The sequence below is a fragment of the Aythya ferina genome (assembly GCF_964211825.1).
Source record: "Aythya ferina genome assembly, chromosome: 6".
Taxonomy (NCBI): Eukaryota; Metazoa; Chordata; class Aves; order Anseriformes; family Anatidae; genus Aythya; species Aythya ferina.
Window position 1 is genome coordinate 28,494,067 of NC_140303.1, and position 24,504 is coordinate 28,518,570.

A 24,504-nucleotide genomic window follows, 5' to 3' on the forward strand; every position below is an offset into this window, starting at 1 on the left:
TTCATTCCAGTGACTTCACACCAAATCTGGATTTACACTGGGATGACAGCAGAATTTGACTGCTATTCAAAGCAATGCTAATTTGTATTGTAAAATTAGCTTGTTTCCTTCTTGATTTTCACTAATTTACATAAAGTTACAGACATATATGATGCCTTAAAGGTGCATAAAACAAACACCCCTTTCCTGTAGAGATTACAATCAACAATAAGAAATAAAAACACAGTATAAAGAACTACTGCCAGGAGGAAATGGATTTTTTTTTCCATGGATTGTGCTTTTCTATGGGACATGCACTCAGTAATTTTTAATCTACAATCAGTCCAGGTTAAGTACTTTGTTTCTTTTAAAGATGTAAATAGCAACGCCTAGTGGATTAGCATAGAAACACTTTATAGAAGAAATGCCTCTTACAAAGGATTTGAATGAAGATAGCATTGTGATTTCTTCCAAAAACCTTATCAGAAAAGAATTCACAGCAGAGAAGAATAGCTCCTGCCTTTTCATCACAGCTATTTTCAGAAAAACAAGTACTGAAGACAGATAAGGAAACTTTCTGGTAGATTATTCCTATTATCAAATAGCAACTTCACTCCACCCTTCCCTTATATTTGGCTTCATACAGAGTGCCTGAAGCTACAGTTTTGTTGCAAGACTACCCTCAGAAAAATCCCCTGCCATTGTCAGACATGCTAACAAAAGAAAGAAATGTATACTTCTTACGAAGAGGAAGACTGTAATTAACTGCTATCCATCAAAATTAGGAGAGGTACCTGTTTAGCCTGAATAAAAGCAAATGTACCTTTCCACTGTACCTTAACTGGGTGCATGTGATGAAACCGAGCCATGGGCACATCCAGGAGCACTTTTCCTCAAGCAGAAGTTTCAGCTGAGATCTACATCCCTGTCCAATACTTACAGAATTTCCCTGAAGACAAAATAATTGTTTCAACTTGTTTTTAAGTCAGAGCTCTCAGTTTTTTTAATTCATACGTAGGTCGTGTTAAAATTAAACGGATGTTTTATAATTCTTCCCACTGGCTTTTAGTCTTTGGATTCACTCAGAAAGGGGCCTGTTCCTACTAGTAGAAGAGCTTTGCTATCAACTCCAAGGACGGCAATTTCTCTTCTGTCCCCATCACCACTATGCTTCCTCTGCTGAAGGAAAATAAGACTCAGAATCTGCTGGTTAGATTCACTTGAATAAAAAGTCTGCAGAAAAAAAAAAAAAAAAAAAAACATGATCTACAATATCTACATATCCTGTAGCTTGTATGCATACAGAATCCAAAGTTAATGTAATTATTTCCTTAATTACTAGAAACTCATAATTCCTGCAGTTATGCAGGGAAACTGAGTACATGCATCACACGTAGATGGCCAAAGAAAAGAAAGACAAATAAAATACAAAGAATACAAATACAAAGAAATGTGTTGTCATACGTACCGTCTCAGTGAGTGATACCTACAGCAACATGACATGTATTAATGGGGTAGTCGAGCCCCAGAGGCTACATGTGAGTCAGATCCCAGTGTAAGGATAGGCCACTGAGAAGACAATCAATAGCAGCTCAAGACTGTGATTTCTTACCTCCTATGACCCTATGACACATTTACACTGGGACCAGGAAGCAGGCCTAGGAGAGAGGCTGGCTGGAGCAACAGGCTGCAGAGGAACACTACTGTCCCTTGTTCCCTACTCCCCCAAAACAAGCAATGAATGAGAGTGGCAGTGGTGGAGAAGTGCTGTTTTTACCCACCAGACAATGAGCTAAGGCAGCAGGCTGTATAGGAATGTCTTCTTTTTCAAGTCCTCAGTAACTTAGAAGCACAGTAACAATTTGTCTATGTCAAGGTATTCTCAGAAGCATGAGCAAAAAGCTTCCTCTTGCTATTCCTTTCTTTGGGACAAGGCAGCAGCTTGCTCCTTGTAGTTTCCACAGAAAAGGTGGTTCAGGCCACCAGATCCTGCAGACCAGATTTGGCTACTGGGCTGCATGTTGAGCCACACTGGTGCAGAATTTTTAGAATCGATCAGTGTTAGCCTGACAGCATCCACTGTGATTTTGCTGTGAGTTTGGCTGGTAGTAAGAGCTTTTGGAAACCACTGTCCTTATCTGGCCATGAAGACTCTTGCTCTACCCGTGATCTTTGTGCACACCTTCTCTCTGCAGTAGTACACTCTGCTCACAGCAGGCCTACACAATCCTATCTCTACAATCACAGACACTGGGCAGCATTATAAAGGAAACTGTCATCACCCAAGAATTTAACATGCAGCTTATGGCTTTCGGAGTCATCAATCCTTACTGGAAATGAACAAAGACCAGAATGAGCAAGCTTAAGAATTACATTGAACTCCTGTTTCTGACAATGTTAGCCAGTTTCATTTATCCTCTGTTAGCTCATTTGTAGTTATGACTCCTCTCCATTCTGGAACAGAAACCTAGAGGTCAAAGCACAGGATTAGGAGTTGGGTAACTTAATTGCAGCCTTAATGCTAGTTCCTGCATACTGTGGCACTGTGGAGGTGGTTGCACAGCATTAGGGAGTTCTGCATCACAGTGCTGAGGTGGGAAAAGTACCGTTCAATTGAAATTGGTGCTATGGTTCAGTTTTAATGAGAAAAATATTATATTCCAAATGTTCCTGTCAACTGGAAATGCACCTTGTTTGTAAGGCTACAAGAATAGAGGGAATGTCCATCATTCAACTTTAAAGTGCAGTTTTTGGGTAAAAACAGCCAAGGTTTTGACTGGCTGACACTGAGACAACCAGGACTGAAAGAAGCTGGAAATTAGATCACAGTAGTAGCAAAAATAGATGACAGAGCAGAGCTTTGAAAAGTCCTTCAGAGGGAAAGCTTTGGGACAGAAAGGAAGTGTGAGGAATGGAGGGTGCTGCTCATTAAGGGGAGGAGATAGGAAACAGTGATGCTATTGTGGCAGTGGAGCTGATGAAGGTCAGAGAAGATAAACTCTGTTTTGCCTGGTTGCAAAACACTCATGCAACGTTGGGAATTTTTAGTGAAACAAAGAGTTAGGCCAAGGGACATTGTGGCCAGGGAGTGTGGTATATTTGTGTGAATTGTAATCTACAGTGATTTCATTTTTCAAGTGAAAAGCAGTGCCTTCAGCAACTTTATGCAGAGCATATCTGGTTTATATCTACATCATATCTGAAGAATTAGCTATAAACCTGAAGACTGGAAAAAAAGTCTGTCCTAGCTCTGATAGCTGGAGAAATCACCGCTGGACATGGAACAGGCAGCAAGGCTATCAGGGCTAGCTCTCAGGAAGAGATACAAAGCTGAATATTTCCACCCTTGAATACAGGCTTCTGTGAGCCCCCAGTTGAAGAACCGTGCCCAGTCTTTAACTGGACATTAGAGACAAAAGACTGAAGGGCAGAGGACCATAGCTGGGTCTTGTGGAAATAATGGGAACAAGTCCTAACAGGGCCACCATATTAAGTTGCTTTTGCAGAAGTTGCTTATAGGAACCTATCTCCTAGGAAACAGTAAGTATTTGTCTGAATTAACATTCTTTACCTAGCGCTAGATGTATAGAATGTGCCTGGGTTCGCTGCTGTTTAGACTTCCCTCCTTTAGCATTCCTACAGCTTGCCAGAAAGTCTGCTTCTGCAGAAGCATAGGTTAATTAAACACATCCGCCCATTAGAGCAAGGAGAGAACATTACAGTCTGGCCCAGAGCTACCTTCTTCAGCTGTCAGCACTGAAAGACACTTGGAACCACAAGTTAGTCCTCAAGCAAAACTAGTTTCAGCAGAAACTGCTTGTTTTAATGAACACAGCAGTCCTTCCCCATATGTACAGTTTGAGCTTGTACTTGCCTCGCTGCACCGAGTTCCAGCAAGAAACGTACCAGTGGTATTTTGCAAGTTGCACGATCCAAGATATTTGGATCTTTACAGTGCCATGATTAACACATAATGAGGAATGTTGAAAAAAAAAAAAATGTACCTTTCCTGCATTGCTAACTCCACCTTTTCTAATTAATACAATTTAAGGTAACTGATACAGGATTTTTTCCGTCATTTGTGACATTCCTTAGCTTTGTACCACGCACTGTGCTTGCACAATAGAATTAAACTGGTCGACTCCCTCATCCTGCATTTCTTTTCACTTTCAGTGCCATTTGCTGGTTGTAATGTGTAAGCAACATACTACCACAAACACTTTCTCAGTTCTCCAAATCAAATGTACGTAATAATATAATTATTGTATTAACCCTGCAGAGTACCTGTCTGTCTGTACATCAGTTTCCTTCCTGCTGTCTTATAGGGAATGAAGGAAGACAACACGTACCTTTCACAAACATTTACTGTTGCCATGTGTACAATCCCCACCACTGCAAAGAACTGACATTCCTAAAATGTTTCCTTTCTGTGCTGAATCAACGGCAGAAAGCTGTGATAGGCCTATTAACGAGCAATGACTAGTAATGAGATTACTGAAATAGCCAGGACACATGGAGGTTTTCACTGAGAGGAGATTCTTAAATAAATTTAACAGTTAAAATATGATGTCCATTTAATCATTTAGACTGACTGCTCTCTTCAACAATAGAGGAAGCAAGCCCAAAATTCAAGGCCCATCTTTGACAGAGCTCTTCTCAAATGAGATAACATATTATACATCGTCCATTCTCATTCAGATTATCTACAAGCTGATCCATCCTTCACTCCTATTAACTGAACTGTTGCTGCAGAAAATGATTCTCTGCCCATGAACTGTATGTGTATTCATTTAATTTCAACTGTTTTATTTCATTTTGATCAGACACTCAGACCACAAAACTTATTTCTATTCCCACCCTGGAAGAGAACACCTAGGCACACTGTAATTTCAAACCTTATTTTTACCAAATATTAACCTACGCTTGATTCAAATTTGCAGCTTCTCGAGCATTATTACCATCACATATAGCCAGTTAGTCATAGGAACTGTCAATAAAAGGGGACATGAGCGAATAGCCACGGGAATGTTTTCAATTGTTTGTATTGCTTTCTCGGGTTTGGTTTCAAAGTCTGTGAAGTCTCATCTCCTGTCCACCTTGTATTGGACAATTCAGACAATTCATGCCTGGCTTTCAACAACCCCTTTGAAAGGCAGCACCTCTAAGACCTGATAGATAGGTGCTGACACAGTGCTCCTGCAAACTGCTGCTTGCATGGCATCATGCTGTTTTCTGAAGTCTGTGAGGAAAACACCTTTTTCTCTAACAGAAACTGAAAGCAAAGCCGGAGCAACACTAACGACACCAATGACAGCTGGCCGCTGATGACAGAGCCATAGTGACAAAAATAAAATATGCTTTTTAAAGAGAAGATAAATCCAAAATGAAAACAACATGACCCTGGAGAGGAGATGGGACGGCCTTTTGGAACATGTCCCCAGGACTTGCTACCTGGAACCGTCTGCGTAACCCCCAGTTCAGCAGGCAAGATGTGACTCTCATTTCTTTGCAAGTACAACATGTTACATTACTTTGAGTAGTTTCTATAAATACAGCATGCCAAAGCTTATTTAATGATTTTACCACCTAGGAGTGTTATCTGCAGTCAGTAATGAAGCAGTTGAAATTTTAAGGTATTTTGTTGTTAAATTGCAATGAAGTTGGAAAAGCTGCTTGCCCAGATTCCCCTTTCATTACATATGGTAGAAGTCCTTACAGAAATCTAGGAGCTGGCTACAGCCTTGTGCTGCTTGTCTCACATGTAGCAAAAATATTATATGACACAAAGCATTATATAAGGCTGTGTAACAGACAGCTATGTTTAAATCCAGGTTTAATAGGGAACAATGTATGGTAATGCTATTGCTCTGTTTCCTCTCCTGAGCCTCTCTCTATCTTCTGCCTATGTACATATTTTCTGGGCCGTTTATTCTTCCCTGTAATGAACAATATTATTTAACAGGTAAGATAGTGAGTACTGGAAAAAAGTATTTATGTCCCATGAACCCAAACAAAAACATGGAGTGCACTCAAAAAGCTATAAAGCTGTTGGGGCATGACATTAGCCTGAACACAGGAACTATTTGTTTAAACAAGTTTTCAAGGTTTGTACATCTTTATGTACCAGTTTATCCTGAGATGATACAGCATATCGTTCAGAATTGCATGTCTAAGCAGATATTTCTTAAGATGCAATTTCTTTGTGCTTCAGGCTACATTTTCATTTAGTCATGACAGCGTAACAAGCAGTCTATCTCTTGCATTCTGTGGGGCAATAACTTTACTGTGCTCCATTTAGTAAAGCTATGGATATTAAGTGCAACTGCTGTTGAGAGTATGAAAAAAGAGTATTGCTACATTGATGTCAAAGAGATTGTCATGAGTTTTAAATGTGCTCCTTATCCTTTTTTTCTTTTTTTTTTTTTTCTTTTTCTTCCGGAGATCTGTTTGAGTATATTTTTCAAGTTCAAGATTACTGTATATGTATACAGATGCTACCTGAAGCTATATCTGAAAAGGAAAAACTAAAAAAGTCCTACGCATGAAAAACTTTTGCAAATATTTCAGCTGCTTATGTGAAATAAAACATGGTAATCTAACACAGAATTGAGAACAAGTATTTTAATAATTTAAGGAGTTTTCTCAACTTTAGAGTTGTCTGGTTTGATGATTAAAATACAGAGCAAGGAACCAGAAGACATAACCTCTATTTTCAGTGTTAGCACTGACTCACTGTGTGATATTAAGTAAGTCACTTAATTTAACTGTCTCACTCTCCATCTCACCTGCAAAATGAGGGAACCTACCTCACAAGTTCTAAGTGAGATTAATTAATTAAACGTTTGCTGCACGCCTAAAAGTTCTTGGATGTAAGGTGGTGGAAAATTTATTATTAAACACATATATAAACAGGATACAAGTGCAGAGCTGGGTGGTTTCTATAAAGGAAGCTCATTTCTCTTTCATCTCTGAATTTTTTAAGCATGACAACAAAATAATTAACTACAGGAAAAACTGTGGGTGAAGCCCTTGAAAAGAGTTTATAAATTGAACATAAAAAAACGTAGCCACAAACTAGACACTGACTAAACTATAACTAAGAAAAAAAAATACATGATTCCATCTTCAATAGGGCGCAAAATTAAAGACAAAGGTGACTTCTATGATCCAGAAGTAAATTTACATCTAATGACAGTGAAAGGCAGCAGATTTAAATGTGGAGAAAGGAAATAATGTTTCTTAAAGAAAAGACATTGTTATTGAACTCACTGCCATACTTTGTTGGAATGAAGATCTCAGTGAAGTCAAGAAACAAACATTTATATGGAAATATGAATATTCATTGTGATATTTTACAAAATGAAAGAGTTAAAAAACACCTGTGTTGTAGAGCACAAGTTAATTGTCGGCTGATAAGCATTAAGAGAATCTGCTGGGAAGCTCTTTGAACAGCTGAACACCTCGGGTTTACCTGCAGCTGTGCCAGAGCACCTAGCACAGCTCACTGGGGAGGTAAACCTCTGGAGCCAGTGGGCCTGTGGCCACATCTCATTCAGCCACACCAGCGCTCTGTCAGCTGGGCCACACAGCTCACCTTCTACTCAACATTGCTACGTTGAGAAAATGGCAGGTTTGTTCTGTCGCAAAATTAACTATGTCAGCAACAGAAGAGGGTCCAGCAACTTTTAACTAAAGAAGATTTTCTGCCTTCTGTGCTCTCAATGGCAAGCTCACAATGCAGCTGAGATAACACAAAGCAACAATTTTTACTGACATTGTTCTGTGGCCTTATAAGCTGATCAAAACCACAGCTGGCAAAGGAGAAATGGATAAAGTAATGGGATCAATGACACATTCAAAGGTTACATGTTTCCTGGACAATTACTTGCACCCAAGATTGTTTGAGGAAAGGATGCAATTCATCTGCACTTTTCTGAAGCCTGTTATTGTTATCTTGTATATTCATAAGCATCACTGCTGCTTTCTGCTGGTCCCACTCAAACAGAGCTAGGCCTTTACACGAACCATGACTGTGAACTCTTTACAAAGTTTTGGCATGCTGCTGGTGTGTGTTACTCTGGCAGGGGCACATGCACAGGAAAAATCATGTGCTCTGTCCCCTTAAAAGCAGTCTTCTAGGTTAAGAAACAATTTAAATTATACCATTTAGTAAATATAAATGCAAGTGGATTGTTAACCATTGTAACATTTCTTACGCTGTGAATTCCAGAACATACTAAGCTATTCATCTACTTTAAATGTAATTCTAAATATATATTTGATACAGCTGATACATTTCTACCCAGTTAGCATTGCAGAGACATACGGACAAAACCTTAGGCCCTCCACCAAGAATGGCAGGACCTTTCCATTCAGCCCTTCTTTCCCTCTTCATTACAGAGCTAAAAGACCAAGATGGAGAAGTACAGAAGTAACAACAGCAAGGGTTATGTAGTTATATTAAAAGGAAACAATGACTCACTGTTAATGTGTTTACTTGGCCTGTATGCTTCAGGATGAGTGAATATTAGTATAGAAATCTAGTTCTTTTATTCTCTTTTTATTTAGCTTATTACTAGCTCATACTACTGCCTTGGTTAAGTCAAACAAGACTAAGAATAAACAAGAGGTGCTTGTCACCCAGCATTACCACAACCCCACGTGCTCACTCCGAGCTGCTTGTGTATACATTTTAGCAGCTGTTTTTTCCTGTCTGTCCACAGCAAATGGGTAGGTTGCCTCACAGAGTACGTGCGCCTTGTCCTTTTCCTGCACCCAGCCCATATCTGTAACCTTCTCTCTGCAGCCTGAGAGCCTTCCCCATTGCTGCTATCCCTCTCCTCACCCCAGCTGGGCCAGGGAGCTCCTTTTTCTTCTCACCTCAGTGACAGAAAATGAAAGCAAGTTCTCCTTTCACGTGTATTTCTGTCACTGGCTGCGCACACATATAAATACATAGGCGATCTTTCTTCAGTGCCACATTACAAGCTAGAGAGATCATCTGCTTTCTTAGCTGATACTCACTGTGCTTAAGGAGGGTGCTCGTCCTAGAGCAGCAGTTTCTCAGGGAGTGCGAATCGGGCGGGCAGGCACAGGATGGCAGGGGCAGCTCCACTCCCGTTTCCAGACCAATTCACCCGGTGACTGTGGCTGGACTCCTCCTAGTGCCTCACAGAGCTGCAAGAAAAGGGAAGGGCTCAGGATATGATATCATGCGCTCGTTCTGAAAACAAGGAAACTGTTGTAGATGATTGAAAAAGTAACAGCTTCAAAATTCCTCAATGGCCAATAACAGAGAATTACTTTCCTGCTTCGCCTTCCCAACCCTCTTCAAAGACCTTTTCACTAAATAAAAGTGACAAATTTAGGAAACAATATTTACCTCATGACTAGGAACAGCTGAAGAGCTGTGTTAGAGCTGAGCCATCTCAGAGCATTGTTGTGTTCCCTGTCGCGGTCCGTTTGTCTGTGCGTATACCGTATCTCAAGCTCTGACCTTGCTGCCCAGAAAGATACACTCAGGCAAACACACATTGCCAGCTCCCTGCAGCCACAGCTGGATTTGCATAAGCAGCAAGGACTCCCAATCATCCACTCCTTGGCAGTACCCAGACCTGTTTATTGCCCTTTCCAGTGAAAGTAATATCGTCTAAAGCACCTAAGTGACTTAGGAATCCAATTAATATTTTCTAAAGCAATGTAAGCAAACAGGCTTGTAAATCTCCTGGAAAGTCAAAGTGATTTTGTGCAGATTTGTTAGGTTAAGTTTTACTCCCTAGATCTCTTTCTACTTGCAAGCCTACTTTAGAAATAATAATCCATTTGCAGGGCTATATTATTATAAATTTATTCCACAGACCATCATTTATGGTCTTTAAAAAAGACATTAGTAAACACTTGAAGCAAAGCAGATGTCTGAACTCAACACAATTGTTCCTAACCTGAATTTATCTTTGAAGTATGCTGTCTCTGTTTCAGATCTGACAAAGCACCTGCGTGCCTAAAAGCTTATCTGTTTTTTTTGTTGTTGTTTGTTTGATTGTTTTTTTGTTTGTTTGTTTGTTTGTTTCCAACTTTATCAATTGGACTAATAGAGGAGACACTTATTTTTCTCTCAAGTAGCCAGGATATTTTTATTTCTGTTGTAATCTCATAAAACACTATCAGAAGAAAATTTGCTACAGCCTTCGAGCACACAACATTTTTATGTAGTTTGGAATTGCTAAGTACTCTGCAACGGCACTGTGCTTGCCTTTCAGATTTCTTTTTTGTGTTAAGAAGTTCCCATGATTTTTTTCATGTAATTCATCCCAGATTCAGCATTAAGACCACCCATGAGTGATATATTGTAGTTTACTGTCATTTTCAAGCTCCTGTATTGGCCTTTGGCTTAATGGCTTGGGTTTGGGGGAACCTTACCATATTAAAGCAGTTTAGTGATTTGGCATTTTGTGTTTCAGTATTTGTCAGACAAATCCTTCTACTGTGCTGTGCAACAGGGTGTTGCTCTTTCAGCTCTATTGTTTGAACAGAAATATTTTGCTGCCGGATTTCTTGTTCCATTTGTGTGCTTTGTTAGTGGACTTTCAATTTCAGGAATTTGTTCTGTCTAGGAGCATAGTGGAAGAAGAATACTTTGTAATATTCATAATATTTATTAAACAGATGATAGTATTATCAATGCTTGTTTATCCAGTGGTGATGTGTTGCCTAAATAAGCCTTTTAAAAGCAGTAGCAGTGAAATAAACAGGAACACAGAACCATTATCTTCATAAAGACTCCAGGGGCTTCTCTAGTTGCTGGTATTTCTGATTCAAGGATTAATCGCCTTTAGTCATTCCATGTAGTGAAGGACATTGGAAATTGCACAGACATAAGAAATTGTGAGGTTGCGGGGTGTGATTTAAAATCACTAATAGATTTAATTTTGTAGAGTTTGAGAAGTCCCCTCTCAAAAGCTGGGATACAGTCTACATTACATTTCTACAGGAAACAAAACAGGTGGTAGCTTGGAATATTCCAGCCGAGGATATTCACAAGACAACACACATTAGTAACAAAGCCTTGAGTCCAGGCAGATGAAGCAAGCCTGAAGTAACCACAGGCATGTTGATGCTGATTCTCTTCTTGGTTCTCCACTGATTTTAACATTTATCTGACTTCATCCTGAATTACTTCAGTGCAAGCGAGATGAAAAGCAGACCAGTTCTGCATGGCTCTGGTTTGTTTTGTGGTATTCCTTTTTTTCTCTTGCCAGAAGACCATCTTTCTTAGATTCTTGCTTCCTCTCCCTATTTTCCTTCAATTTAGAATTACTGAATCATTAAATAATTTTGATTAGAATGAACCTCTGGAGATCATCTGGTCCTTTCCCTACGTGAAACAAGGCTAACTTCAAAGTTAGGTCAGGCAGCATAGGGCTTTGTCCAGTCTGGGTGGAAATTCCAGTTTCACAGAACGTTCCCTTTGAGGGTTCAGCCACCCTCACAGTGAAGTCCATATGGAGGATAGCTCATGTTACTCTGTGCATGTATCAGACTGCGTATGCTCCCCCACATTAGCATAAAGGTACCTGAGAGAGAACCTGGATGGAGAAGTAGCTCGGGAAGGAGGTGGGAGGAAACTACAATATGTGGAAATGAGAGAGGAGGAAAAAAATTAAAATTAAGTTTTACAGAAAGCAGGAGGAGATCAAGTGTTGAGTAGAATGAAAAGGGACCATGGCAGGAAGAAAACAACGGCACATTTTACAGGGCAGGGAAGGTTGTGTGTGGGAGGATAACTTGGGTGATCAGAAGGCAGCAGGACCATAACTAAACTGGTCACCACCTCCAGATTTGGGTACCTGTCACATCCCTAAATACATTTCCAACAGTGTTTCATAGCTAAAAATACCTTGACAGTTCTGGCATGAAGTTGATTACAGGTGCTTGCAGATCATTTTGCTTACTTAGGTGGCCTGTGCAATTTCAGTGGGATAGGACACTTTGTGTTTAAGATATTGCAGACATTTTGGTCGTCTACTGAGTTCTGTTCCAGAGAAGTTGCCTTTTGGTAGCAAGTGGTACAGGTCCTGCAGCATACAAGCACAGACACACCTGATATTTGTACTTTGGGTTATGTCTGTAGACAACTCCAGTTTTGATCACAATTAATCCTCTGAGAGGTCTCTTGACTGAAAGGTGCTTTACAAACATATGCTAAGATTATTCCTCATGACATACATTGAGATTGTTTCTCATGACAACGCCAAGGAGTCGGAGCAGTCATGAGAAATTTTAGTTGAGTATTATGATGTATAAATCATTTTCCAACACTAATAAAAAGGAAAAACAGAAATTGAAGAAGAATTACTTTTCCTTTGCCGATTACTTCATTGCTCAGGAAAAAATCATTATGACTGTTAAAATTGCTTTCACGTGTCCAAAAGCAACACTAGCTGCAACCACCTTTTGCAGCAGCATTAAGCAAAGAGGAATATGGATACATGAAAAGAAGGAAACGATCTTTAAGATGGGTGGGATGAGTTTGTGTTCCTAAGAACTAAAGTCTAGGTGATTAAGAATGCAAAATCATTTTTAGTGATGTAAACATGTTAACTGATGAATCCTCACAATACTGTTTTGAAGCAGGGAAGGCTTATGCCTTGTTTTGACAGACAGAGAAACACGGACAGAAAAGGCTAAGTTCTTACCAGGATCCTTGCCAGCATCTTTCAAAGTAATTTCCAAGGAAGATCTTCCCCTGCAGAAATCTGGTAGCTACAGACATCTTTCCAACTTTGCCTCTGGTGCTATGGGAGAACAGAGAGGGTCATAGTTGTCAATGCTATTGGCCTGGCCTTTTTTGGAGCTTGGACTGGATTATAATCTGAACAGAGAACAAGCAGAAACAACCTTTTCTATATGATGACTCAACTTGCCAGGGGAGGATTAGTCAAAGGAAATTTGTGTCTGTCTGTACTAGTTAGAAATATGTACCCATCAATGCGTAAGTCAAAGCAACGCAAACTCAAAGCTGTGTAGGGCAACAGGAGTGGAAACCTGAGTTGAGCAGTCATAGCTTTTTTGCTGTTGGCACTCCACCATCAACAGAAGTAAAAGGAGAGGAATCCCAGGCTGATTTCCAGCACTGTAAGAGACCCTAGGCCTGAAGGATGTCAGGTATTGAATCTCACCTCTCCCATTTGCCATTTTCACTCAGTCTGTGCAAGGCATACTCCAAACTGTCCCCAACATACACTCTCATTTTCCTTAATCTTGGGTCAGTACAGGGTTGCTGATTTTTCCTAGAACTTTTCACAAAAGAAATCCAGGCTAAACCTTATGGAACTTTAGATTCATTTTTTACTGCCCTGTTAATTAGTAAAGTGGTCAGGTGGTAACCAGAACCTCACGGTAGCAAAAGTGAGCAAAGATTTAAGAAGTAGTTACCTTCCCATTCAATAAATATTCATTAAAATGCCAGCTGACTTCTTTTTTTTTTTTTCACTCTGGTAATTGACTCCACTTGTGTCAGGTACTTCACATGGTCAGGCCTACTTCAGCTTTGCCATTGCTTCTTAGAAGTGTCTGGAATAGAAAGACTTGATTATTTGTCAGCTAAAATAAATTCAGTTAATTTTTCCCTAATACTGATAAATGTAGCCTGAATGTTGTCAGCAATAGGGTTTGGCTATACCTGTGTTCACACAGCATTTGGAAGAGGCCCAAACAGCAAAATCTTTCCGGAAGCTCTCTTCATTGGAACTTCTCTGTACAACAAAGTATTGTTGGGAAAAAAAAAATGGAGATAAGTGGGACCTCAGCAGTGTAACTGTGTGCATTCTGGTGTGCCTAGAACTTCAGGAGTTTAAAACTATGAATTCTATCATGATAATAAAGGTTGCTAACAACTCTGTCTGGAGAAGTGCCTTCATTAATCTTTATAATGCAGGGACTATCATATACTCTGTATGTTCGCAACTTGTTCATCCTAGGTTTATAAAGTACCTGCTTCCAGTGTGCCTTGATGAACCCATAAACTTTGCAAATTCAACCCCACACAACATCAGCCTAAACCACTGGACCCAGTCTCTGGGTCCCAAGCTCCTAACACCATCTTAACAGTGTTTAGATAACTATTCCTATATAACTATAAAGACACATAGGTGGGCTGAGAATCCATCAGCATAGGATGTGGGCCTGGAACTGGTGAATCAGAATGGGAGAACCCCCTGATTGCTTATTCGTGGTTTTCTCAGTTTTACCAAGGCCTACAAGTTTCTGCGTTGGCCCATTCAGAGTGAAAAGGGAAGACAAAAGCCAATACCAAAACCACTTGTGTAGCAAAGGATTTTCTTTATCACCAACCTTAAAAAAAAAAAACTCTCAAGTTACACATCTTTGCAAAATAGCAAGTCATTTGTCTTTTCTCAGTCTGATCACACTCCTATGGCTTCCAAGTTTTATCAGCATCTCAGGTGAGATAGAATGCCTCCTGTTGCTCTCTCCGGATTTCTTAATATTTGACAATGATTTGCTCTCATCTATGGAGAAGCCTCCCTCTTTATACGTAGACTGCTTCCTTTTGTCATCTACTCCAACCAAAATCCTCCAACTCCTGTGTAAATTAAATTAGTCATTTTGTGGGGCTGGGGTAGGAGTGAGAGACATTCAGAGCCTTTGACTGCTAGGTGTTGAAAATGTTAGTTGGTCCAGGAAAGGTCAAGAACTGTCCCTGGACTGTGCTGTATAATAGTTGACATATAGTGTAGTATAATAATATAATAGTTGACTGACATGGTTGGGGTCGATCTGGACTTTCAGTACGCAATACAAAATACAGAATGGCAAACCTAATATAAACAGGCTCACAATATAAAAAGAGCTTACAATTTGCTGTAGATATTCTTGCTTCTACGATATGCATCTCATCTTTTGCAACAAAAGCTACAGGAATACCGAATAGTTATTGGTTAGGATGAGAAGAAAGGATGAAGAAAAAAAACATGATTCAGACTGGGTTACTTGCTAAAGAAAACAATTATTTAAATATTAAAATACGAAAAGCATTGTACAGAAAGGGAGGTTCTCCATTTAACTGCTCTTTGCAGTTATTTTTAGTCATTGTAAGTTATCAGGTATCACTTGGTCTAATTAATTGCATCCTGAATTACCATGCATAAAATAAATGTGTTCACTTGGGGAAAAAAGAACAAAGAAGAAAAAATGCATAAAGGCTGTGTTCTGTGATTTGCCTCTGTTTATTATCCATCCCTCCTGTACCCCAGCTTCTCCTAATGAATGAAAATATTCAGTCTTCCTGAAAATAGGTAGTAAATACATTTTAACCTATGTAAGCTTCAGTCTGATCACTTTTTCACACGTAGACAGAAACACAAGACTAAAATTTATTACAGATTATCCTAGTCTAAGCTGAAGTAATTTCATATATTCAAACTGCACTTCAACCACTTGGAAGGCCTTCAATATTCACTGAATTGTCTGCTTTGCACAACAATGCACCTTTTTGAGCTTATCTTCATTTGCTATATTCCATTGAGCCACTAGATGTCCCTCGTTCCTACATAAAGCTGGAGAAATGAGAAAATCATAATTAACCAGAGAGACTAGGTTGGAACTCAAGCTACGTAGAAGCATTCACAGTAGGTAGGATTTTCCTGTAATTAACACTGGTTCTTTAATAAACTTGGAGTGTGCCTGGGAATTCCAAACACTAATGTGCCAAACACACAACCCTATTTGTATTTGGACAAAGTACATGTAGGCCAAATATAAAAATGGCGTGAGGCTGAAGAGAACAGATGAAGATGACTTTGAGCAAAATAGGCTACAACCCCCTGGATCACAAATTACATGGGGTCATTCCATTCCCGACTATTCATTGACAACAGCATTTTCCATATCCACAGCCTTTTCTTGCTATTTGTAAAATAAAATGGCACAGTCTTGGCAGTTAGACTAGATCTTATTTAATCAAAGAATGCATTTGACTGTAGCCTAGTTGGGGTATGGGTGGGCCACACCACTGTGTCCTTGTAGATAATAACAGAGCAGCTGGGGAATGGCCACTTCAGTATCAGACCATGAGCGTTGGGCAATGCATAATGGACACAATAATGATGCTGACATTTGCCACTAGTGTTGTATCAAAGCAAAGTCAATCTCTGCTCTGAAGGAGACAAAATGTTTCACCAATAAAATAGTATCAGGAAGCTGCCTGTAACTGCACACAGGCTGTACAACTCCCTTTCCCCTTCCTGCACTCTATCAGCCTTAAGCAAGTTTCCTCTGTGCACACAGACCTGACCCCATGAGTTAATTTGTACCATCAGCACTATGGGAGACACCGCCACAGAAAGTGCTGCATCTCTAAATCCATTCTGAATACTCTTCCTCCAATTAGGACTCACTTCCTTAGTAGTTTAATTTCATGGACTAGAAGAGAAACATCACACAGACAAAAACTGAAAAAACCCTACCTCCCAACTAGTTTTGCTTTTCAGTCATGTGAGTGGTGGCAAATCACATCTGTAGAAGAAATAGGGTTCTTGTGGCCAAAAGCATTGCCATTTTGCCTCACCAAAATGCTTGTGGCAGAAGGTCACAGCATTTCTTGTCCCAGTTCTCTTTGAGATTGCACCTGAAAAATAAGGCTGCTGCCATTTTTCAGTCAGGATACAGAGGGGCCTGCCATCTCGTGCTACCAGTTTCCTAATGACTGGGTGATACAGATTGTCCCTGGCAATTAAATATCAGATCATGACACATGCCTTCAGCATTTAATGTCTGAGGATTTCAGGATGAGCCTAATCATCTAAGTGCCTTTACAAGTCTTGGTTCAGTTCTTAAAGATGAAGGGGGAAATTGTACAGTTCTCAATTACATGTTTGTTTGTCCAAGGCATTGTCAAAGCACAAAGAGCTGAAAATGTAATAACTAATTCCTACACAAAATACTTATGGTCTTCTCTACTTCAGGTCTTTGAACTTACCTTGTACTTCCCCTCAGCTATCCTTAGCCTGACTCCACTGGAGCGAGCAGTTGTTGAAGGCCCAGTATGTACAACGCACCAGCCACTTCTGACTCTGCAACCACTGCATTGCCTGCAGCTGCTCGGATGAGAGTTCCGACAATCTAGCGATTAATATACTGCATATTGGTGACCAGCTTGCCCTAGGCCATCTACCAGTGATATTAGAGCCAAATCCAAAGCCCAGTGACCATCAGTGTGAGATTTTAACACAGTTTTGAATGGGATTCGTATCAGCTTGTTATTCCCAATGATAAACCATTACCAGACTAATAATCTTACAGTCCCAAACAATCCTTGGTGCTCTTTCTAGTGCTTAATAGCTCTGCTCTTACCAGTTATTTAATTTAGTCTGAAGCTAAAAGTTGTTTTGTTTGTTTGTTTTGGTAGACTAACATGTACATTAAACAGAGTCTTCTTTCCCCTCTTTACTCTCATTGCTAGCCATCTTTTTAATAAGAAACTGAGAACTCAGAAATTGAGAGAAAACGTTGACCTATTGAACTGATTTCACTCTTCGGCATAGCTGACAGGAAAACGGCTGCCTGAGCTCAGGCTTCCAGGAAGGGAAAACCAGATGTTTCTTGGCTGCATTTAACAGATGTTATTCCAGTTTGCAACAACATTTTAAGATGCAGATCCCAAGAGTATATGCATTTCCAAGGTATTGGAAAAATGAAAAAGTGGAAATTTCTTGCAAGTCCTAAAAAGTAGTGCCAAGCATCCTTTTTTTTCCCCCCAAATGAATTTTTCCAGCTTTAGCATTCCTGTGGTTGATACATACACCAGAACATGCAGTGGTGCTTACGTGCATTAAATAACCAAATTGGGTAGATTAGCACTGGCACATACTTAGCATGTTACCTTGGGAAAATCACCTGATCTCTCTGGATCTCAGTCCTTCATTTGTTCTACCTGGAGCTTGTAAGCTCTCCATGTCTCTCTCAACTACGAGAATCTACAATATCTAGTGCAAAGAAACCATAAAAAAAAACATAGCCCTGGGTTATTACCATAAAACAATTAAAAAAAAAAAAAAAAGTTATCTACCAGCTACTCAATAGATGGAAACAGCATATAAAAGAAAGTGGGTGAGGCATGAGTTCTTTATGGGGGTAATTGCAGATCATCCCATCAACTGTGGATGCTGCAAGTCCCAGAATAAAGTTGAGGGATGGAAGGGCAGAAGTGTGGGAAGACAAGAGTTTCCAGCCTGTTCTCTGAACACATTCAGGTTGAGTTGTTCAACCAAAAAAGCCAATCCTTAATTTAGAGCATCTTCCCAGAGTAACCAGATTATGCTAGGGCCATGATGACCTCTGGAATAAGACAAAACTAGGGAGGATAGGAAAGGTATCCTTCAACATGCCTGCCCTGAACCTGCCAGGTTTGTCTCTGAGTACATTTAGCACAGGTACAGGAGCTCTCCTACCAAGCACCACAGAATTAGTGTGGTATTATTCCCATGCTACAAATAGAGATTTAAATTGACAGCATATGTGTGATAACCAAAAATATAAGTTAAAGATCCCAAGTCTGTGGAACTGTGCATTTCCCAAGAATAAACCTTAGCCCCTATTTACATGATTGCCTTCTTCCAGTTATGTGAAGTAAATCACAAGAGCTGGCTGTGATAAAACACTCTGAGCACTTCCTTCCCTGGCTGAAACCAGATATATACTTACCAACCCCAAAATAGAAAATGGTTCAACTTATGTTAAATCCTAGCTTTTTCATTGGTTTTAGAGTAGGCGAAGATGGAGAAGGCAACCTCGTTGAAAGAGTTCTTGACTTACCAGATATTGCTGATATTCAGAGTACTGTACAGATTCAGGTTTGGGAGAAGCGAGGCTCATTACAGGACCAACAGAAAAGAAGCAGAACAGATTTCATGAAGATATTTCCCTGATGTTCAAATGTATTTACAGAAATTTCCTGATATTCTCCCATACCCTTCATTGATACGTAACACATGTACAGGAAAAGTTAAGCCAAATATGTTATCTTTATCAAAGAGTTCTTGTGGACATGATTCAATTTCACCAGAGATCTGAGATAATCATGACTTGTAAATTTAGTCCAAAATTGATTTATTTTCAGAAAACTAGATTTTTTTTTGAAAAAAAAAAAAAAAAAAAAAACCACTTTCATAGAATTATGTAAAAATAATTGAGTCATTTTCCAACTATTTCAAAATAAAAGTCTAATATTTAGCATTCAGACCGTTCTTCAAACACTTTGAACATAGAGACTAGGCATTTTAAAACAAAAACTTCAAATGTTGACTTTTGAAATGAAGATAGCTTCTTGTTTTGCAGCCAGTCATAAAATAATTGTCTTGTATCTTTATAGAATGGTGTGTATGAAATAGCAGGTTTAAGAGTAAAAAACACTGGCAGGTAAAAGCATAAGGGTTGATTATTAGATTTTAGTGTAGTCTGTAACAGAAGAACTGAAGCTGGGTGCCCTTGGTCTTTCATGACCACAGCCTCTATGCCTGCTCCTTGCATTTAAGTTTCATAAATTGTTCAAAACTTTATTGATAGAATTAATAGCCAAAATACTGCTTCACAACATCTGTTTCGTATTCTTCTCCCAGTTACACTGGTGCAACTCTAAATTAAACTGAATGCCTTATGTGAAGTCACTCCAAATTTATGATGGCATACATGAGAGTGAACTCAGTTCTTTGACTTTAAAAGATGTCTGTATTTGCAGCCAAATAAAATCACAAATGCTTATATACTGTATGGCACAAGAGTGCCATCCAGCGGATGTTCCTAAATGTGAATTCTTGGGAGAAATCCCCACAGAGTTGACTAGTCAAGTGGCATGGGTTATATGTACTAATGTGGTAGCTGCACATCCAAACTACCAGCTAGCTATTGCTGGACTGAGGTAATCACTTCTATTAAAAATTAGTAATTTGAAGTAGATGGTTGCTTGCCTGAATGTAGGAATGTGCTGAAGACAGAGGTTCCTGGACTGGCTAGGCTCAGAAGCACTACCATCATCTCTACACACACTGCATTGCAGCTAAAAAACTCTGCCACTTTTCAACCCTTTCTGATAGCACGGCGTTACCCAATCCTGATCAGTGCTAATCTGAGTATCCCTGTACTGAGCTTCACCACCCCCTGTAGTATGTCCTGTGCAGGGTCACAATGAGAGTGATCAAGCTTTGCATCTGGGTTCAGGTGAATACTTTTGTACGCAGACATCAATGTGACTGCTGATCCCTCTGATCTGCAAAGAATGGGCCCTGAACTCAGACCTTCCACCTCCTGGATAAATGCTTCACCCACTGCAGTATAACACAAAAATGTCTTTTTAGAAGGAATGGGCTCAGTTGCATTTGTTAAGACTTAGTCCCACTGGCATACATTAGAGGGGTTTGAAGTTTACCTCTTGAACTGAGCCACTCTGGGGACATGCATGGAGTGACACATAGGTTTTAGCTCCTGTTTGAGATATGAGTGCATGCCAAGCTGCTCAGCCCTGTTGAACTGATACAGATCTGGGTACTCGCAGAGAGGCTCTCTATAGCCAAGTAGCTTACCTAAAATAATGCAAGGTGGCTTGGGAATTTAGGCATGATGCAAGGTCATACACAGCTCACTGGGGTTTTTCACCATCTCTGTTTTAGATTTAGGAGCTCAAATTCTGACCTGAGCCCTTGGGTTTCAGACTTGGCCTGTAGCCAATAAAATAAATTCTGGTTAAATAAAAAAATAAGAAGAATGTATTTCATGCCAATTTTACTGATCTGCCTTATTCCCTGTCTCACCCACTCCCCATCCATAATGTTTCCCTTTGTAGTTAACTGTATCTCTTGCAATGCAGATGCATATGAAAGATTATGAATGATTCATGGATTTGTTTGGCCTGATTGCCCACAGATTAAATCATTTTGTACAATGCTCCTGTTAGTGCTCTGTATTCATCTAAACAGAAATTAAATTATCTGGGGATCTGAGGTAACCATTGCAGATAATACTTGCAAGACAGAGTGCTCATCCCAACAAGTAGCCATGTCTGCAATGGTCTCCTCAAGAGATGTAGAAATAGGAGGAAAGATACTTTCATTTCTGGGTATAATTCCCCTTTGATGCATCTCTTGCACTAATATTTGAGATCAGATACCAAAGATTCAACTTGCTCCCATAGGCAATACAGCAACTGAATGTCTCCCTTTAAACTCTGCAAGAGACCAGTGGGCTGCATATAAAGAACTTGATCATTTACCATGATTTCCATGGTCTTCCACTTGAGGACATTTTACTCTGTTTAAGAATGATCAGGTATACACTAAAATAGTTAAAAATGAACGATTTTACCTAGAACTGGCTTAGATCAAGTAGTCACATTCAAAATTATCTGAAATATTAAGGAGTGTGCAAAAGAAATTCTGCACAAATATTTGCCATAGAAGAACAAACACTTGAATGCTGACAATGAGATTCACTCTTTAGGACTAAAATTAATGTAATTTTACCTGTGATTTTAGCATGGTACAATTGCTTTGAGACTGTGAGAGACCAGTAAATCAGCTCTCTGTATGCTTTGTAGTGATCTTCATATTATAGATATGTAGAAAAATGAAACAAACTGCCATTTATGTTTCTTAGTTCCACAATAGTTGGAAGAAGAAGAAGAAAGAAAAAAAAAAAAAAAAAAAAAAAAAAGCCCACCCACACAACTCAGACATTTTCAAATACATCTCATCCCTTTCTGCTAATTAAACCCATGCCCACAATTCAAACTTTAAGAAAAACATGTCAAGTCCCCCATTTCAAAACAAAGCAGAACTTAAAGGCTTATGAGCAGAAACAGATACTATTTGGTGTCACTGGGACTATGACCAGTTTCCTTGCATTTGTCCTGTAACAAATGCCCAATTTTCAGGTGAGCTGCCCTCTCCCAGATAAGATTTTATTGCTGGCTCCTTTCCGCTTTATCTGTTCGGAATGCAAGTGCCCTGACATTGCAACAGGCTGCAGTGGGCAGCTGCAGTGACAGGATTAACGCTGACCTGTTTTTCAAATAAAGCACTGGAGCAAAGGTGGAACACACAGAAAATTAGTTTCCATTTTCTGAAGATTTTTTTAAGGCTTACCATTTAGGAAATAACAACACTGATGGGGAGGAATACTAAATTTAAGGGTGAGGCCAAGCGGAGCCCCGATACCTTCCAGGTCAATCAGACTACTGTAGAAAGAAAAAGGGCAGCTGGCACAACACATCCGGCCAGGGCACTCACAGACCTCAAAGGATGAGCTGAAGCAAAGTAACAGAGCTGCTCGCGTTCTGCAGCAACCGAGCAGACACATAAGGATCTGCCACCTTCTGTTGCTAGTGAGGACGATATAATGACGGAAATAATTAGTTAATCTTTCGTTTAAATAAAGCATTGGGGGAAAATGCTAAAAATAAACACTGATTCATTCCTTGTCAAGGAAGTTTCTCCTGTCAATTATCACATTGTTACTGCTGTTTTTAATCTAGTCAGATGGTGAGATTGGCAAATCCCTTCTGCAGGGGCTTCTGGGTGTTATTTTGTAGAGAATCTTGCTTGAAGGACTGATTACTGCTTTTATGGGAGCCAGTGGGAGTTTGGCCACAGTCCTTCACGCATGTTAATTTGAGGGACTTCCAAATGTTAGCTAATGATCTCAGACTTCTTTTTATGAAAGATGTGTGGGTTTGTTTTGGGGTTTGTTTTTTTGTTTTGTTTTGTTTTTAATCCCTAGCAGGAGGCAATTAAGAGGCTCTGGGGAAAGTTCTGCACTGAAGCTCTGGTCCGGCCTCTCCACAACTCCAGAAGAACTAGCATAAAAAAAAATAAATCAGCAGCATACATTACCACCATACTGGCACATACTGTAAATTTTAATTGAAGATGCTCATATTATTCATCTAGCCCAGGCCACGTGCTTTGCATTGCTCTGGGCTGGGTGTATTTATTGGCCTCCACTTATAACTTGAAAAAACAATTACACGTGTAATATTTTTTTTTTTCCAGGCACAATACTAATGAAGAAGCAGTAGCCTCGCCCCAAAGCAGGAAAACACGTCAATGTAGAAAATAGAGGCACATGTGGGCGGGGGAGTTTCAATCCCGATTGTTTTGCGAAGCCTCACGTAGCTGTAAAGGAGAAACAGAGAGCAAAATAAATAAAGGGAAAGAAGAAACCATGGAAGCTGCAGCAGGCGTGCAGGACGCCAAGGCCACAAGCCCAAGCAAGCAGCGGGACCGCGGCTCCGCGGCAAGCTCGCAGAGAGGATCTGGGGCTAAAGGCTGACTTAAAAGGGCTTGGAAGCGCTTACAAAAACAAACAAAGAAAAAAAAAAAATACAACATAAACCCCAAAACTCCGTCCCCAGCTGCGCTGGGAACAACCACCAGGTGCCGTGCCCCCCTGCTGACGGGGCACGGCCCAGCCCTCACCGCCCCCCCCTGAGATGGCGGCCGCCGGCCCCTGGCCCGCGCAGGCCCGTGTAGGGCCGGGCCGCGCCTCCCGCCCGCCCCCCGGCTGCGGCTCCCGGCCCGGCCGGAGGCGAGGGGGAGCCCCGGGGGCTGCGGGCAGAGCCGGGGGCAGGCGGCGAGGAGCCCCTTCCCCTGCCCCTTCCTCGCTGCACCGAGGCCGCGGTGAGTAGCGCTGACCCCGGGCCGCGGGCGGTGCGGGAAGGGCGAGGGAAGCAGCGGCGGGGCTGCGGGCAGGCTCCCCCCACAGCCCTTTTCCCCAAAAAAAAAAAACCATAAAGCGGCAAAAACGCCAAGCGCAAGACAAAGAAATGCAAGCATCCGAAGGCCGAGCCAGAGCGGGTCTGGCTTGGGATGAATGCTGGACCACGGTAGCTGGGAGTGAGGGGTTCTCAGAAAGGCAGGCTCCGGTCAAAAATGGGCCCTGTCATTCTGCGGCTGAATATGAAAACAGCTTGCAAAACATTTTTTTCAGGCTTCTAACAAAAGAGTTGGGTCCTTCTTTTACCCTGGTATCTAGGCTACATTGTGCAGGCTTATGCGTATCACTGGTTTTGTTCACATGAGTAATTCCATTTGAATTTGGGCTGTCAACGTGCGTGTGTAAAGTTACTCATATGCTTTCTGTCTTCTTTATATATTGAAATTATGTGGGTTTGTATTTTTTCCATTTGCTGGTGCAGCCCAGTAGCTGTTGGCATCAAGGTTATTGTGAGGCAGCACAGTCATTACCCTCTGCCTGCCTGACACCATTTATTTTTCACTGACAGGCTGAAATCTAACTATTCCTCTGAATGCAACCTATTCCAGCTATGCAATCGTATCATCTGTCTTCATGCAGCCATCTCTCACCTGAGTGTTTAATTTGTTTTCCCTATAAAGGATCCTCTTTGCACTGACAGGCTCTCCAGTTGTGCCATCTGATGCTTTTTCACGAAGAAGTCATGAAGTCTTTCATGACTTTTCCCATACTGTATCATCTAAATTCGTTCCCATTCAGACATGA

At 40.5% G+C, this 24,504-nt stretch overlaps 2 protein-coding genes across 7 annotated transcripts in view; one reads left to right on the forward strand and one right to left on the reverse strand.

Moving 5' to 3' along the window:
• The window catches only part of RALB (RAS like proto-oncogene B), a 44,958-nt gene extending 35,471 nt beyond the window's left edge, over positions 1 to 9,487 (reverse strand). Inside the window, exons 1-2 of one of the 2 annotated variants that reach the window (XM_084523260.1) lie at positions 9,362 to 9,487; positions 9,004 to 9,156 (exon numbers count right to left, since the gene is read on the reverse strand). The gene's annotated coding sequence lies outside the window, so the exon portion shown is untranslated. The remainder of the gene's footprint in view (positions 1 to 9,003; positions 9,157 to 9,361) is intronic. The other variant, XM_084523259.1, reaches the window with a different exon arrangement.
• LOC311438637 (uncharacterized protein) overlaps positions 5,233 to 24,504 on the forward strand; it is a 34,211-nt gene continuing 14,939 nt past the window's right edge. For 2 of the 5 annotated variants that reach the window (XM_084523252.1, XM_084523257.1), the window contains exon 1: positions 23,525 to 23,663. The gene's annotated coding sequence lies outside the window, so the exon portion shown is untranslated. Of the gene's footprint in view, positions 5,464 to 23,524; positions 23,664 to 24,504 lie in introns of those variants that run through there. The other 3 variants (XM_084523254.1, XM_084523253.1, XM_084523255.1) reach the window with 2 other exon arrangements.